We start from the raw sequence: 18,903 nt of genomic DNA on the forward strand, positions 1-18,903 counted from the left end.
TGATCCCTGGAGAGACTGAATGCTCAAAGTCTATCAGTCAGTTCTACCCACTACTGCATTGATATAAAATCCTACTTTTATGCTGAGGGTACGACTTCAGTGAGCATATATCTTTGGATTTTCTGGACAGTGCCATGTTTTTGTTTTTTTTTTTATTCTTATGTTAATCCCCATACATTACATCATTAGTTCTAGATGAAGTGTTCCATGATTCATTGTTTGTGCATAACACCCAGTGCTCCATGCAGAACGTGCCCTCCTCAATACCCACCACCAGGCCAACCCATCCTCCCACCCCCCTCCCCTCTAGAACCCCCAGCCTGTTTTTCAGATGGACAGTGCCATGTTTAAATCTAATTTGCTGTTGGCTTCAAATCTATCGATGTGTTCTAGAAACTCATATTTCAGGACTCAAACTATATCTCCAATACCATATTTCACCCTCAGTAATGGCACAAAGGTTCCTGGTGAGACTATTTTTTCCAACAGTTTTTTATATGGAAAATACATTCACCAGAATCATGACTGAGTGTACTTGTTTCCAAGCCAACAGAGAAAGAAGCATCATAATTTTCTTTCTCAGATATGTTTTTGCTGTTAACCTGGCACCTTTAATCTTGCTCTTCTTGGCTTCCACATCCTCTCTCTTTCTCTCTCTACACTTTTTTTACTAGAGGGATTTTGTTGATCTCTATGGAAGTGATGGCCGGAAATTGGGTGGGGTCGTCAATGAGTTAGATTGAGAAATATCAGCTGTTAGAGTCACTGTGGAGGGGAGAGCTGCAATGTGTGTACCATTAGTTCACATGTGTACAAGGTGTTAGATTCATCTAGAAAGAGTGTCCCAGTTGGTATCCAGCATAGCTACGAATCCTTGCCTGGGTGGTGGATGCAGGGTTCAAATTCACTTTAGAAGTCAATAGTGTGTCAATTCTTCTCTTTCAGCAAAAAGAATTAAACTCAAGAAGACATCTCTCCAAAGGAGATCATATTCTTCCAGGAATGTGCAGACATTTATAGCCACTGCTCACTGAATCTTGTATGAAGAACTGTGGATGACTTGCATTAACTCCACTTTCCGGATAAACTGAGCCCCAGAGTATATGTCAGCTGTGTCAAAAGTGACATGTTTGGGGGCCATCAAGCAGGACTGTGGCACCATGTCTTTGGATTAGCTCCCTTGTCCTATTTCCGAGGAAAAATCACCTTCCACAGAGAACAACATCCGTAGGTGGAAGGCACACCGCTACAGGAAGTGGTCAGAACAGCTTCCCCTGGGATGAATGGGACCACGGAGAGGATCCATCACTACTCTATTGAACTCTTTCTTCATTAGAACTGAGCCAGTGGCAGATGGTGCTCCTCCAATAACATGGTCTCAGAGTTGGAGAATAGGTTTCCTACAAGAGTGAGAGATTTGGAATCAAGGAAATCATTTATCTTCCTTCCTCCCTAGAATCCCTGTACCATTTAGTTACAGGATTGGTAGTTTATCTTGGGCGATTCTCATTTCTTCCTAGGAGAACAGCTTAATCCAGGATCGTTTTTATAACTTCCAGGCTGTGGCAGGCTCTTGAGATTTTGTACAATGGGCTTAAGCTATATGTGAATGAAATTTCTTGGCTTATGTCCTATTAATGAGACCCAGCAGTATAAAGTTCCTAAACCACAAAAGCTAATCATCACATCTGTCTTGTTCCTACAAGACCAGTCAGCTAATCTTGCCACCTGTAAATTAAGGAGGCAAGGAAGATCATATATCTTATCACACTGAAGGGAAAATATATTATCACCTGCAGGAGAGGAAGTAGAAAGCAAGGGATCGAGGCTACCATCCTATTGGGAAGGTGGGGTGTTTGGAGGAGGATGCAAATCACTGCTCCCGTGTTATTCCTCTAATCAGAAGCATCTCACTCTGGATTAGCACCAGGAAGAATGAAGTCAAGGTCAATACATCAAACCTTTGGTGACCCTGTTGGCAGCTGACTTCATCTGGTTTGTCATAAATGGTGCCATCCAACCCAAGGGAGAACCTGGAGAGTGGACGTGAACAGCCTTGTAAAAACATAGCTCTAGCATTAAAAAAGCAAGCCAGAGTGATTGTTCGACCAAAAAGCTGCTCTGACAGAGCAAACATTTATACAGAAGAAATCTCCATTCTGTTTTGAGATTCGTTGAACCTGTGTGATGGAGGAATGTCCTTGCCCTCAACAGTCAATCATCCTGTTTGTATTCACAGATCTGCCCTTTTGGCATTGTGATGCTGAATGAGCCACTGGGATTTTCAGAGCCTCCACCTTTTCATCTGAAGTATGGGAACAATTAAACAAGATAAGTTTACAAAAATCACTTAGTGCATTTTTTTTCATACATAGAAGCTCTTCAATACCAAGCTTACAGAGTTTTTAGGGGGATTGAATGAGCTGCTATATATTAAAGTGCTGTATAAATGTAAATCCTTACACATATGTAAACTATTAGTATTATCTCCTCTTTGTGTGTGTGCCCATGTGCAGGTGTGTGCACATACATATGTATGAGAGGGAGGCAGTGTGTCCGACTCTATGTATTTGTCTACTTAGTTTGTAGCTCCATGTATGGGAGAGCTTAATTCAATGTGAAAAAGGAAGCTATGCCATATCTAATATTTTAAAATAATCAATTCCTTTTAAACCACAGAATCACAGGAGAATTACATCAGCCTCCTGGAGGCTGCAATGTGGCTCTGGGTGAGATTGGATCTGCCACTCTCAACCTCCTAGCTGAGTGAATGTGCGCGTGTGTTTTAATGGGTTTCCATGGCGGGTTGACCTTTCCAGTACATAGGTGAGCAGACTTAAGTTCCTGGATCTGAAACCTTCTGAGGCACGCATGGCCCCGAGGGTGGAAGGTATTTTCTAATCAATAACACTTCAAGTCAGCAAAAACCTACATAAGCTCAATTTTGCAAAATCTTATAACACTTTGTGACAGTCATTTATGAATGTTCCTTAGCATTTAAAAGGCTCTTTGTATACTCTGTCAGAATTCCAAGCAATGAATTTTGCTTGATTTTTAAGGGGGAGAAAAGTCTTGCATTTAATTTTTAAAGGAGTGCATGAGTACATTTCATTCGGCTTTAGTTGGCAACATCTGTTGTTTATTTCAGAGTTGGACTCATGAAATGTTAAATCTACCAGGGGCCTCAGAGACTTTGAGTCCAGTGGCTTTTGAACTGGGCTTTGCAGAGCATCTATGGAAGTGCCTCTGGGCTCCCCAAAGGCAGGGACAGAGGGGTTTACTGATTGGCAGGGCTCCAAGAACACCAGCCCATTCAACCAAGGCAGCATCATTTTTAAATGATTCACATATTACAGCTCATTATACAATTTTGTTTCAAAATTTTTGTTTCATTTAGAAAGTTGGAAATCCACCAATCTATTCCAAATCCTTCATTTCACAATTAAGGCTTCAAGGCTTCAAGAGAGGAACTTTCTGTTTAAGGTTTAGTAGCTAGATTGGCAGAGTCCCCGTCTAGTGATTCTTATTCAGTACTACCTCAACTAAGTGAGAGAGTGTGTGAGGGAGGGAGAGCAACTCACCTTTCATCTAAAGGTGGGGAAAGTCCTGATGGATAGGTGCTTATGCATTTGGTATTGATTCCTTCATTTATTCACTTGTTCATTCACCTAGCAAGCTTTTTGAGGTGCCAAGGCATGATAGGAAACAAGAAGACCCTGATTTTGACTTTGAGGAAGCAGTTGTGTCAGAGACAAACAGAAACTATGACTTATTACACACAAGACAAGGAAATGAAGCTTCAAGTTCAACACCAAGTTTAAGTGTGTTTTAATCTTTGAGGCAGAACTATTAACCTTCCTCATCTTGCCAGCCCTGAGGGGAGAACGGACCTTGATATACTCAAGAACCCAGAGGGATGCTAATGGGATGAGGCAGGGAGGGGAGGCTTGGAGGCAGGGCCAGATCTCAGGGCCTTGGTAAGCCACAGTGAGTGTTTTGATCCAATTTATAAAAAAACAACAGAGACCAATTGAAGGGTCATGATCAAGGGAATGACATAGTTACTTTTTTTTTTAAGGTTTTGTTTATTTATTTGAGAGAGAGAGAGAGAGTACGAGCAGGGGAAGGGGTAGAGGCAGAGGGAGAAGGAGAAGCAGACTTCCCGCTGAGCAGGCAGCCTGAGGCAGGGCTCCATCCCAGGACCCCAAGATCATGACCTGAGCCAAAGGCAGATGCTTAACTGACTGAGGCACCCAGGTGCCCCATGATTACTCTTCTTAAATATGATCTGTCTACTTATATGAAGAACAGATTGTGGAGTCAACAGCAAAAACAGGGACCTGGCTGGTGGACCCTACAATAATATGGGTGAGGCGCTGGCCTGGTATAGGGCAGTGATTGGCTGTAAGTTAGAGAAGGTAGACGGATCCGGGATAGCATTTGAAATAAAAGCAATAAAACTTCATAATGCTTCGATACGAAAAAGGAGGAATCAAAGATAGACTGGAGTTTTTTGGTCTGACCAACTGGGTGATTGGTTGAACGTTGGGGGTAGGGCAAATACTAGGGAAAGGACAGTTTTGGTCATGATAATTTTGAGATGTTTATTGGATATGCAGGTGGAGACAACATTTGAAGAAGCCAGACTTAAAAGTCTGCATGTAACAGTTGGAGATATACTCTTGGGGACCCTGTCTGCTGTACTTAAAGCCATGGGTCTGAATGGAAATCATCCATGCCAAGAGAAGAATAGAGAAGAGAAACTCAGGCCAATCCCCAAACTACTAAGTATTTAGAAGTCAACTGAAATCGATGGACAGCAACAACTAGAAAGAAGGAAAACCAGAATGGTGTGGTATCATGAAAACTGAAGGTCAGTGTCTGTCAGTGGATCAACTCTAGTGTGTCTGTTGCACTACCCAGCACCTGGTAGGTACCCCATTGTTGGTATGATGATAGATTGAACAGGTCAAATAAGCAACAAGAAAGAACTTCTAGTTTTGAAGAAACATTGAATGAGCCCATAGGTTGTTAACCTATGGCATGTAGATCTTACCAAGTGTTAGAATTCAATTTCCCCACTAATAGAGCTCAACTATACATACGTTTAGCTCTGTATACCTTCTCTTCAGTCACATGAATTTTAAAGTTTGGCATGCATGAATTTTGAGATGAGATATGCTGATGAAAATAATTTGAAAATGAGGTGACTAGGAGCTGAAGAAAGTAAAACAGCAAGTGTGGTAAAAGTGGGAACGTCGCAATGCAACCTTGGACAGCCAAGGTGATGCTGGATGCTGATGCAAAGCAAAGCTGGGCCTAGATGCTACTGGGTGGGGTGGGGGTGTGTGAGAGTCCTGCAGAGGCCTATGAGCTACTGGCATGGTGTGGGCTGAGACCTCTGCTCAGTGCTCAGGTTCAATGGTATGAAGTTATGAGGGTAAGTTCTGGGTAGTTTCAACAAAAGTAGCCTCTGCCCTCCATTTTTCTACCTCAAGCATTTAAGTGACCCTATACCTGGGACTGTAATAGTATATAAGAAACAGAAGAAACAAACGTTACACATCTAAATTCAGGAGGCATTGGAAATTTGGATACTGGGGAAAAAAATCTAGGCCAGTACAAGTTATCTGGAATAAAAGCCAAATGGATATGAAACATATCATTTGAGGCAGAAGGGATAAAAACTGAAAATTTTCTAGCAAACAAAGGGCAATGTCTAGAAAGGAATTCAGTTGTATTTGTTATTAATAATCTTCAGGAGCATCCAATTAATTGACTGTGTGTCCTAGATGCCTTGCTTTGCACGGAGTGTACAGTGGTGACCAAATCCAATGAGCTCTTTGTCCTCATAGATATCGCCTCTAGTAGGGGATACATTGATGAAATAAATTCACAAAGGAACCTTAGAGAAAAATCATAATTTGTGATAAGGTTATAAAGGATCATAAGAAAGAACTAAGAAGAAATAATGGGGAAACAACTTAGATTGGAGGGGGTCAGGGAAGAGGTGACATTTGAGAGAAGAACTGGCAAACGTGGGCTTTTGTGCCCGTTGTGTTCATGCGTCCTTGCAGGTATTCACAAGGAGTGTGCAGGAAAATAGCAGAAGGGGATAAAATGTTTCCCTCCCCTGGCATCAACCTATCATTCTGTCTGTTCTGAAATTGTCTTCATAGGAATCCCTCCTTTGGAGGTAAACACATAGAGCTTCTGGCACCTGGTGTTGGGCGAGGATGATTGAGAAAGTAAATGAATCAATGAATGGATGGGGATTCTTCAAGAGACTGTGTTTGAATGCGCTCTGTAGCCTGGAAGTGGGAATGAAAACCTGGGGTTGCATGCAGCCCTCCTCCCAGCACACATTAGCACCCAGTAATACCCCATCAACACACCACCTCTCACTCATTTATCAGATCATCTCATTTTCACTTACAGAGAGCAGTGCAAAGAGGCTTGTCGGGCTGTCCCTATGGCCACCCCTGCACCCTTGCCTGGGTCACCCCATTTCCTGGTTAGGAGTTTCACTGCTTTTAGGATTTCTTCCTGCCAGTTTTTGCATATCTATAAAGGTCACATAAATTCTTTTTTTCTGAATAACAAAGGAGAAAAGTAATGTGGATTCAGATGTAGCTTGGGAATAATATGATTTCCTTATTTAACACACTAACCCTTTCCAGCATTTTAAATAGAAGCAATTTTTCGATGAAAACAATTTTTCAATACGTTTGTCCTACTTAGAGCAGGTTGAGACAGTATTCCTGCGAGGTATACAAACTTCTATATTTTCATCCTCTTAAGAACTTTCTGGCTTCATTTTTCTTCCCGTAGCAGGAATTACTTTGCTCGGAGTGTTCAGACATTGCTAAAATGTTTTATTTACTTGTTTTTTTTTTTTTTTAGTAATGACTTTAGTGAGTGAGTGAGTCATACATTAAACTTAATCATCAGGCCTCAGCAAATGGACAAGAACCGAAAAACACATACGATGGGAATGATTTGACCTGACTAATTATGAGGAGGAAGCTCAGTGCAGGTGTCTTCCTGTAGTTAATGGCAGTCCTCCGGGGAGCCAGAGTGCATTTCAACTTACAATGTGTTTCTACTCAGAAGACAGTTCCTGTAAAGTGAAAACACCCCACGCACTGCTCAGTACTCATGCTAAAATATAGTTGGATGTTTACAATCACCTACATGTCGAGATAGTGTATGTTGTGTTTGATGCTGGTGAAGGCAGTTTAATTGGCCACCGTAGAATTTAAGCTAGCAGGGGAGGAGAAAAGCAAACACAGGACTTAGCAGCAGTATTCATCTGGATGGAATGCTGAGTATTCTCTTTCCTAGGATCAAAGCAGCTCTGGGTTGGGAATTAAAACACACACACACACACACACACACACACACGCACACACTCACATAAACACCAAAACAAACATCTAATAACAAAAGCCTAATCATTGAAACTGGATGCACTCCTTCAAAAGAGAACAAAAACCTGCCGTTAGAAAGATTGATCTTTCCTCCAGGTCAGCAAATTTGGTGGTATTCATAACTGGGAGAGAATCCAAGGCCCCAGGGAGCTGAGACACTTCCCCCCAGTGGCCACTGACTATTCAGGTCCTGCTCAGTCCACGGAGGATGGGCTGTCTCCAGTGACTGTGCCAGGACACAGTCCTGTGTCCCTGCTCTGTGCATGTCTTGCCCACTCTGTCCTCAGCATCAGACACAGTCATCCCTTCCTCCTTTTTGGAACTTGTTCTTCACTTGGCTTCCAGGAACACATCCCTGCTTCGTTTCCCTCCTCCACGGCCATCTCTCTTCCTCTGGCTCCTCTGTTGATGCTTCCCCCTCTTTCTTATCTCTAACTTTGGGTGTGTTGCAGGATGTGGTCCTCAGATCTCTCCCCACAATGTCACTCCTCCTTTTGGTGAGCTCATCTAGTCCGTTGGATTTAAGTGATCCATTCGGCAAAGGGTCCCTGATTTTCTGTCCAGGCTGGGATTTTCTGACTCATATGGACTATTTACTATGTCCTCTTATCTAACAGTGCAACTTTTGGCCTTCCTCCTTCCCCCACCCTACTTTATCCTCCTAGTTGCTCGGGCCAGAAACTGGATATTATCCATAGGTACTCCCTTTTTTCATACCCCTCTCTAATTTGTCAGCAAATCCTTTGAACTCTACCTTGGCAGAGTTTCAATGCAGAATACTCACATTCTAGCCACTTTAAAATTTGAACTCCTTGTCCCTAGTCTGTGTTAGCCTCATCCCTAGATGGGATTATTACAACCGTCCTCTAATTGGTCCCTCTTCTTCAACACTTACTTCTAAAAGTCTACCTCGAACATATGAACATACAGCCAGAGTGATCTTTTTAAAAACACAAGTCCAATTGTGACAATCATCTGCTCAGAACCCTCCAATGGCTTCCATAGTTCTCCCAGTAAAAGCCCTTACAAACTTACAAAAGGCCTTACAAACTCTTACAAAGCCAAAGAGAACCCTGTGGTTCATCTCTGATTTCATAGCTCTTAACTCTCTCCCTTGCTCCCACCCGGCAAAGTCATAGTGACTTTCTTTGCTCTTCTTAAATAAATCAAGCCTGCCCCTGCCTCATGGACTGTGCATCTGTTTTCCTATCAGTCTGGAACTGTTAAAATCTTCAGATTTTTCCTCAAAGGTATCTTCTCATTTTTCTCCTCTCTAATCACCTTCTATAAAATTGTAGCATAAAATTCTCATGAAAACAAACAGCTCTGTAGGCTCTTTCCCTGCTTTTTCCTGCCAAAGCAAGTATCAGTAGCGTCAAATCTTCATTTCTGCCTCCCCACCACTGGAATCAAGTTCTGCCTTATTGCTTAGCAGCTAGAAAAGCACCTGCCATATTTTAGATACTCAATAAATATATTTTAGATAACCCTATTTGATGTTCTTAATATTGATTATTCATGTGTTTGTCTTATTAACTTGGAAAGAATCCTCCCAAAGCCTGTTGTCCCACCCCCCCAAAAAAAATAATAAATAAAGAATACTATTGGTGTTCATGCTACTTGTGATTAATTTGAGGATTCAATTTTGAAATGAATTAAAACACTTAGCATAATCCAAAGTATGTAATAAGATTTCAAACAGTGTCCATGATGATTTTGTTGGTGATAGAAGATTATGGTAGATATTTAATTGCTATTATAAAAACCCCTATCGCTAGAAAATATCAGGCATGTACTCCACCCTCAGGGAGCTAACAGGGGAAATATATGTATATAAGTATTTCTTTCTTTTTTTTTTTTTCAAGTCCAACATAGGGCTTGAAATCTTGACCCCAAGATCAAGAATCAGACGCTTAACCGACTGAACCACCCAGGCACCCCATACGTATTTCTTTCTTTCTTTTTTTTAAGATTTAGTTTATTTATTTGTCAGAGAGAGTGTGCACATAAGGAGGGGGAGCGGCAGGCAGAGGGAGAGGGAGAAGCAGGCTCCCTGCAGAGCAAGGAGCATGATGCGGAACCTAATCCCAGGACCCCGGGATCATGACCTGGGCTGAAGGCAGATGATTAACCGACTGAGCCACTCAGGTGTCCCAGGTATTTCTAATATAAAGTAGAAAATAAGTCCTTTACAGAGGTTGATGAAGTATTCACGAAATTTAGGTGGGAGTTAGAGTTTTACTGGGGACTTCTGAGTCAAAAGACTGTAGTTAAAACCATTGTTCTGCCTTACATTAGCTTTTTGAACTTGGACAAATTATTTGACCTTTCTAATTTATAGCATAGAAATGAGGATGATGATGATAATTCTCTCCTGGGGTTGTTGAAAAGATTAAAGGAGATAGGCTATGCAAAGCATTACTACAGAACTGACTCATTCCATAGTCCCAAAGAGATTCTAATGCAGCAAAAGGAATTCATGTGTCTAGAGGAAATTCTGTGAGGAACATTTTTTAATTTTTTTTACCTGATGTAAAGGGGTTGGCATACTTTAAAAAGATGAGAAGTGTGTAAGTAATTGTGGCAAAGAAAATTGAGAATTAATTCTTTGAATTTTGGCTGAGCTTGACATTTTGCAGCAACCACACTGCTATGTGTCTTCCATACAGCTGGGAAGGCTGTCTTTTATGTATATTTTTGATGAATGGGCTAATACACTGGATTGAAAAAAATAAAGTCAAGCTTGTCATTTATAAAATGGTTTGACTATTAATATCCTGTAGCCACTGAAAGAAAATTTCTAAGGATGTAGACTGCAAACATACATCAGAATTGTGTAGATTTAGGAAGAAACAAAATTGAGCTCCTTAATCTGTTATCAATATCAATGTGACTCTCCTATTAGCCCCTGGAACAGTGCAAGTAAGTGCCTTCTTTCTTAACTCGCCCATTAGAAAGTGTCCTCATTACTTTGTAAAAAATCACAGTCATCATAATTTGGATAATTTTTGCTGAGTCTTGCTGAATTCCATCTATCAGGACACACAGGCATGCTATTTTCTGTTTCTTCACAGAGGCATCTCTACTTTTGGCACCTGCGGTTTGCTCTCAGTTTCCAGATATTTCATGTTCCTTCCATGATTGTAAAATAAACACCTACCTTTTAAATATTTCCTTGTTATAGAAGTGTTGTGTTAGGTAACTATTTAAAATGCTAACTTTTTTTACACTATATTCCTTTTGGTCAGGGTTTAAGTATTTTTTGTAATGTATGATGCCATATTTGGTTGCAACTTCTGAACAAAATGCATCAAACGTGTGAATTCTTGGTATTACTGACAATCTACTTTATTAAAGGGTACACAACAGTGCTTATTTGAACAACCTGGAGTCATACTCAGTCTTTTTTTTTTTTTTTTAGATTTTATTTATTTATTTTGGCAGGGGGTAGTGTGAGCAGGGGAAGGGCCAGAGGGAGAGGGGGAGAGAGAATCCCAAGCAGACTCCCCGCTGAGCACGGAGCCCAATGTGGGGCTGGATCCCAGGACTCTGAGATCGTGACCTGAGTCAAAATTAAGAGTCGGATGCTCAACTGACTGAGCCACCCAGGCGCCCCTTGATTGTATCATTCTTGACTGGCAGCACTCCCTACAATTTAATGGTTTCCTACTTTAATGACTGTGGACCCTCACCAGAATGGGTGCCTCTTGAGGGCAGGAGCCCTTTTTGTCCTGTTCTCAGCTATAATCTCAACATCAAAAACAATTGCTGACCCTTAAAAGGAGCTTAATGAATATTTGTTTGGTGATGGGCAGATGGTTGAATTCAGCTTTAAAGATGGGAAGTCTATAAAGGCATCCCTGGATAAAGTATCACTTTGGGGTACCATTTTGATTGACATCTTAGAGTGTGGATATTTCGAAGTTCAGCCACACAAGGCTTATGTGAGCCAGAGGAAGAGGAGATGAGATTAGTTTGAGTGGATGCCTGGCTAGTGGCTAGTGTCAATGGTGTTCTGGCAGCTCAACATTCTGGGCGATGTCTGGGAGGAGGCTGGGCCTCGACAAGGTAAATTGCTGCTTCTGTTTCCCTGCCAAAGTTACAGCAAGGGAATTAAATTGTGTTGACCGTTTAAGTTCTGTGTGCCTTTATGTGTATTATTATTTACTTCGCAGTAAGAATAGTGGGTGGAGAAATAGTGTTTGTTGCTCATTTTTAACCATCCATGCAATGCTCCAACCTACCCAAACAAAATTTGGTCTTGAATCATTGAAAGGCTTTCATAAATTTTGAATTTGTGGCTGAAAAATAGTCAATGGCAAGGAAGGAATAAAGAGTCTCCGAAGTGAAAACCTATTTCTAAAGAAGATCGAGAGAGAACAAAGAAAACAGATTTACATTAGAGTCAGCTCCAGAAGCTCACAAATGAAAGGTCAGTTATGAAGGAGGAAATGTGGACCGTGTAGCCTGGCAGTGTGAGAATGTCTGAGGCTTCATACATGTGATCATCCCATGCCTAAGTCTGGGGCCTGGGATCTCCCTGCCTCATCTGACTCTCCTGGGAACCTCAGAGGTGGCTGACCACCCCACCTCAAACCCGTCCGCACTTAACAGCGATTGCTCACTTTTCCCTTTTAACTTGTACACCTGTGTTCTCACACAGCCGGGAGAAGGAACACAAGCTGTGGATTAGTGACCATGGCGAGAACAGTTTCCCGAATGAGGAAAACCAGGTCGTTATCTCAACTCTCCAGACCTCTACCGACCAACTGTTCCGTGCTCACTTGTTTCTTTTTTTCTGAGCCTGATTTTTCTCATCTGCTAAATAGTCATTCTACTAACTAGGTGTACTCCAGACATTATACATACATCATCTCCTTAATCGTCACAATAACCCCATATGATGACTTTTTGATGAGTCTCCTTGACCGGGATTCAGTCCTGTGCCATCCAGGGCCCCCTTCCTCAAGTGGTCCCATTAAGGAATTAGCGCAGGCTATGAGTGACATTCTCTCGAGAGCTGGAGGGCAAGGCCAATTGATAGCATACCCACCTTCTGGCAGTTTTTCAATTAGAGACCAGTCTAGGTCCTGCTGTGAAGGGATTTTGCAGATGGAATTAAAGTCCCTGATCATTTGGCTTCATGCTAATCAAAAGAGGAGATTATCCAGGGTAGGTCTGACTTCATCAGTTGGAAGGCCTTTAATAAGAGGGTTACGCCTGCTTCGTTGAGCTCAGATATTCCAAACAGCTGCTGGGTCTGCAATTGCACTCTTTTCCTCTGGATCTTCCTTTGGGATGGTGGCCTGTTGGTGGACAGCCAGCTTTAGCTCTTGCCCATGGGGTTCCAGCCTGCTCACTCCTTTCCTGACCGCTGCTCTAGGGACTTTGCACTTGCTCAGCCTGCCCCCACAATGGTGTAAGCCAATTCTTGTGATAAATCCTTTATGTTGAACCCTGAAGGCTACACCACCCAGGGTGGATAATATTTTCAACACTATTATGAATGTAACGAAGCTCGAGAAGTTAACTGCGTTACCCTGTGTTTGCAGGTAAGCTCCAGTCTGGAACTTGAAACATTAGGCTATACTGCCTAAGACAACAGTGGCCGCCAAATAGTCTTGAAAAGATCTTAGAAGATCAAATAAGAAAACAGACTGGATTCCCTGACGGTAGGCATTGTGTTGATCTTGCTTAGCATGGTAGCCCTATTCTTGCTGGTCTGCTACATGGTGGTATTTGTTTTCAAATGAATGAATAAATGGCAAGTATAAAGTGCTAATCATGTGCAGGTGTTACTATTACCAATAACATTTCAGTTCGTTGGGGTTCTTACAAAATCACTTAGTCACAGCACTTTTGCATGCGTGAGAGAATCTCCACCCTATTTTTTTCATTAGCTCAGAAATTGGGATGGAAAGCCAAAGATTCACAGGCTTGTGTCAGCTTGACCACTTGCTTTGATTTCCTTGGCCAGTCTATTTAAGAACCCTGACTCAGGTTCCAAGGATATAAACAACAAACCCAATAGCGTTCTGTCTGTGTGTCACAGGAATGTCACATAGGATCATTTGATAGTATCTGAATGCCTGGGATGCTTTTCATGGGTTTTGAGTAGTCACGATGGGCATGTCTTTGTATTTGGCACTGAGAGAGGTCAAAAGAGACCAGGGGCATTGCGCTTGAGGAACTTAGAGTCAGGGTGAGAGAGGACAGCAAATCCAAAATGAGCAGAGAAGTAAGATCAGAGCCGAGTGTATATTCCTTTTCTGTAAATGTATGGGTGTGCTTTGTGCACCTTCAGGGGAGCTATTGGGTTTTGATAGATTAACACAGTGAATCTTCTCTGAAGATAGGGATTTTGCTTTTTAAAGGTACCTCTGGATCTCTAGCTCCTAGGACAATGCCTGGCCGAATGCAGGTGTTCCATTAATATTTGTTTAAAATGATAAAGTTTCAGGTGCGCCTGAGTGGCTCAGTCGGTTAAGCATCCGACTCTTGATTTCCACTCAGGTCATGATCTCAGGGTCCTGGGATCGAGCCCTGCGGCAGGATCCCTGCTCAGCAGGAGTCTGCTTGGGATCTCTCTCCCCCCTCCCTCGACCCCTCCCCCTGCTCACCTGCGCACGCTCTCTCTAAAATAAATAAAGTCTTTAAAAAAAAAAAAAGATAAAATTTCAGAGTAGTTCACATATGCAGAAAGGAACTCACGTTTTCTTCAGAGAAAAGGGCGGCAAGCATTCCAGACGGTGATGTGAGGAAAAGTGCTAAATCTTTAGAGGACGTTGAACTCTGGTGCTAACCTTTCTCTGTTGCACGACATTGGATTTACCAGGCTGTGTTCAAAGTCCCCAGAGTGTAACATGGATTTCTCACATACCTCTAAAAACAGATACGATGGCCAGGGATTGACTTAAGGGATTCTTCCGAGGATCCTCTCCTCCAGAGTGATCGTTTCTCACTTGGCCGTAATTACCGTAATTACCGTGAGGCTTGCAAGCCCTTTCTAGGGAATTGAAGATCAGCGGGGATTTGGAAGCAGCTCTCACTGCTGAGGCACTAGGGGGCCTTGGGGAGGGAATTTCTGTGGAAGGTGGTGTCCCCGACTGCTTCCAAAAGAAGCATTCCTCTCTGGTCTCTGGTCGGCAGGGGCCCTGGTTTCTGCAGGAGAGAGGGGAGGAGCTCCCGCAGCTTGAGGCAGGGCTGCTTGTTGGGGGGCATTTGGGGATTTTTATTTCATTTTATTTTGACAGCCAAATCCATCTTACAACCTTCCCGTTCTTTGTTTTCATTCCCAGTCTTCGGGTGTTAATAAAAGATTCCCTCTTACCTTCTTCACGGAGATTCTGTCTGAAAGTTCAGGGCTGTCGGCCAAAAGGTGTCCTCACCCGGCACCCGCGTCATCCTACGAAAATACCAATAAGCACATTAAACAAAAGAGGAGCTAAGAGAGAATAAGACAAATTTCCCAGATATGGGCCATTTCACTGCAAATCCACTTTAAAATCTTTCAGGTTACACTTGACTTGTGCATATAAAGCGTGTGGAAGCAAGAACTGAAATCTAATAATTCAGAGAGCACAAGTGAAATGTGACAACATTTTCATGATTGAAAATGAAAAAGAAATTAATTGCTTGTTCTGTTGGGTTAAGAGAATGAATTGGGTTACCAAAACTTTAATTTAGCCAGGAAGACACATCGTTTGTTACAAAAAGAAATGACTTTGTTTATCTATTATCTGTGAAGTATCAAAGAGTAAGATGCAGCAAAGATGAATGCACTTAGAGTCCCGGCTTATAGGCTGAAAAAGAAGCTTCGGGTAGTTTCAGGCAAGCTATGACTCAAATTAGGCATACTCTGAAATGGCAAAACTATTACCCTCATCAAAAGCATTTACGGAGTGCCCAGCTTTGCAGGGTGCTGGGGTGTGAAAATGAGAGAAAGAAGATAAGGAATTTGCAGAATATATGCTAAAATGGACACAAGCATGACTGAAGTCAATAGATTTTAAAAAAATCAGCGGAGTGCATTAATTTAAAAAAATCACTGTTTTGTTCAATATTATATACATAGAAATGCATATACACATATTTGTACATATACATGTTATATACGTACATATCATACATACGAAAATTCTCACTTCACTATTAATTATTTGGTGAAGATGTCAAATGACAAAGGCAGAAAAACAAAAGGGCTAAGATTCCCTGAGTGCCTTCTGCATGGAAGCTGCTGTGGGCACCTCACATTTGTTGCTTTACTTATTCCCCAAAATGACCCTACGTGTGAGCCTTTATTAGCTGTTCTTTATAGTCAAGGGACAAAAGGGCAGAGATATTACATAGCTTGGCCAAACTCCATGAGGTAAGAGTCAGCTTCAAACCAGATGTGGCTGGTTCCACAGCCTGAACTCCTTTTACTACCCCATCATCCATCTTCTGAAAAAGATGGGGTTCCAGAGGGTTATCCACAGCCGAAAAGCAGGAGATTGTCAACTAAGGGCGTAGCTGTGAGGAGAGTTTGCAAATCTCACTCAGCAGCTGGTTGACCTGAAGGAGAGCTGCAAGGTCCAATCGGTGTTGGAAGGTTCCCCTAGCTTGGCCACTTATTATTTGCTCCTTGAATGAGAACAGAAATGGCAATCCTGTGCCTTCTCTGGTGAATTGATGAGGGAAACAGAGGTCATCGTCTGAAAGACATATCGTTTTGCCATCTAGCCGAATCAGATGTGGCTTCAGATAGAGCACTCTTAAATGCAGAAAACCTAATTTCTATAAACCAGGGCTGAAATTCTGGTTCTACTGCTGCTAGCTATGTGACTTTGAGCAAGTTATTTTATGATTCTGGATCTCAATTAACTGTATCCTCTAAAATGAGAACAATCTTATTGGGTTGTTGGAAGATTTGATGAAATACCATACATCAAGCATTTCGCATGATGCTACCATGGTAAGTATTCTGTAAATGTTAGTTTCCTTTCAGTTTTTAGGTTCATCTAAATGTTTTTAACCAAGAAGGGTGGATGATTTGGGCATGGGTTATTTTTTATGTCTTTAATGCAAACATTTTAGGGCAATGTGTAAGCAAAACAATTCAAGGTGAGCAGAAAACAAGTCAGTGAATATAATGATAAAAAATAGTAAGCTTTAGCAGTCAGTCAATAGAGGAGGAAGGGGGAAATGAGAGGAGGTTTTTATCAGCACGGGTAAGAAGGGTTCACAGTGTGGGATTCTACAGACAGGTCAACCAGATGCACGTTTAGTCTACAGTCAGATTAGCATTGGGACACCATGGGTGTCTTTCCCAGGGCAGGGTCACAAGAATGGTAGGACGGATCCCAGATCACAACAAGGCCAATAACAATTTTTCTCATGATGGGAAAGAGAGGAGCGGGGCAAGGTTTTAGATCCCTCCAATATATCCAAGGATGGGGTTCTGTGAACTTGGATACAAATATCTTTTTTTCCACTAATCTCTAATTACACTATAGCATCACCCCTACACAACCTAGACAACAACATCTATAGTATTAGCAGTAACCCCAACTTGACTACAGAAATCACAGATATTTTCATATCATGTTACAATTATTGTGTCTGTTGTTAAATACCATTTATGCTCAGCATGACTTCAAAATTATGGTAGTTGCTAGACCTACCATTAGATTTGTTAATTAGTGCATTGATAAAGAAGCATATATATTGTTTTGTCACTCATCTTTAAAATTATATTTTAATAACTGTACTCAGTATAATTGGAATCTTTGGTGATCCTAAGTATTTTCTTTAATTACAAGCATTCTTCCAAGAGGTGATTCATAGGCTCCACCAGATTTAGAGTCCACGCCATGAAAGGGCTTAAGGATTCCTGACAGGAATACAGGCTAAAGGAAGGCTACTTTTTAGAATGGTAGAGATCAGAACCTGTTATAGACTAAGGGATTAAGTCTGGAGAGGGAAAGTGAAACTTGAAAATCCAGGAGAGAGGGAATTTTCTAAAAGGAGGTGTATCCTGTTTATAAGTTAGCACTGACTTCAAAGGGGTAACTTCCTATGAGACAGAAAAGAAGCACTAAGACCGATTATGGATGCAGATTCATTTTTTAGGGGAAGGTATAGGAGATTAATGATTTGATCATTTCAGATTTTTTATTTTTGATGATTTCAGATTTTCTTAACGTAATAAAATGTGGTGTTTTCGGTGGAGAAGGAGGGGTGGATTAGGATGAGGCTTAACATGGTAAACATTTGGAGGAGTCATCCAGAACCCTGGGAGAAGGTGCTCACTGGAGGCAAAGTAGGCTTACTGAATGCAAGTGTGTGATGGTCTTGGACAGGGCTCAGCTGTTACAAGTGACACGAAACACAATCCATAGCTCAGCGAGCCCCTCTCTCACATCGTAAGTGCAATCCTTCATCAGCCTCCTTGTTCACAGGTCCCCTGCTATTCCCCCTGCCTCCCCTCCCCAGCTCTGCCAATAATTGGATCTGGATTCAAAAGCATCCCTGATCACTTGCTTGTGCCCCTTCTAGAGCATTCATAAATACGAATGCTGCAGAACTCTGGCCAATCCATGGGTGAGACCATTCTTTTGCAGCCTTTTCTTTATTGGCTACTATATTCCTTAAGTAGCATAAAGGATGCATCACTTTCTACTTAGCTATAGAAATCCAAGTGCATGGAAATAAAGTTCCTTACTCTCTTTGGTTAAGTTGTTGGGATCTTAGTTGGGGGATATATTTACTGACAGAGCAGAGAGGATGTACTGAAATGCTGCCTCCCCCATTTGTCTTTGGTTTCCTGGGTCCTCTCCCTACGGGTCACAAGGGACCATTGTTGTGTTATGTGGTCATGCCCCCCTGACCCCCCCCCCCCAACCCAAATGCTTTGGCAGCATCCTGAGAAGGAAATGTCAGGAGTGAAAAGGCTCAGACTGTTATGAATCTCATCCTAAGGCTCTAGGGCAAATCAGAAAATTTGGCCCAGACAGGCATTCATGGCTGGAGTTGATTCTAGTTAATTTGGTCTTATCATTGCTACAAAATTACCAAGTTGTGAACACTAATCTGTGTTTGATTCATTTCTCTTTCCACTGCAGTGAATTGTTTTTTTTTTTTTTATCAGGGTCTCAATTCATATTTGTTTAATGGATGGATGGATACGGCAAAGATTATATGACACGAATTAGTTTGTGTCCACATTGCACACATGAAAAGTGGAAATTAAAATATTATCCAATTAATTTGACCCATGTAGAAATTCACACTGATGGGGCGCCTGGGTGGCTCAGTTGGTTAAGCGACTGCCTTCGGCTCAGGTCATGATCCTGGAGTCCCAGGATCGAGTCCCGCATCGGGCTCCCTGCTGTCAGCAGGGAGTCTGCTTCTCCCTCTGACCCTCCCCCCTCATGCTCTCTCTCTCTATCTCATTCTCTCTCTCAAATAAATAAATAAAATCTTTAAAAAAAAA

This window comes from Leptonychotes weddellii, chromosome 3, assembly GCF_054177405.1.
Source record: "Leptonychotes weddellii isolate Sample4059 chromosome 3, ASM5417740v2, whole genome shotgun sequence".
Classification (NCBI taxonomy): Eukaryota; Metazoa; Chordata; class Mammalia; order Carnivora; family Phocidae; genus Leptonychotes; species Leptonychotes weddellii.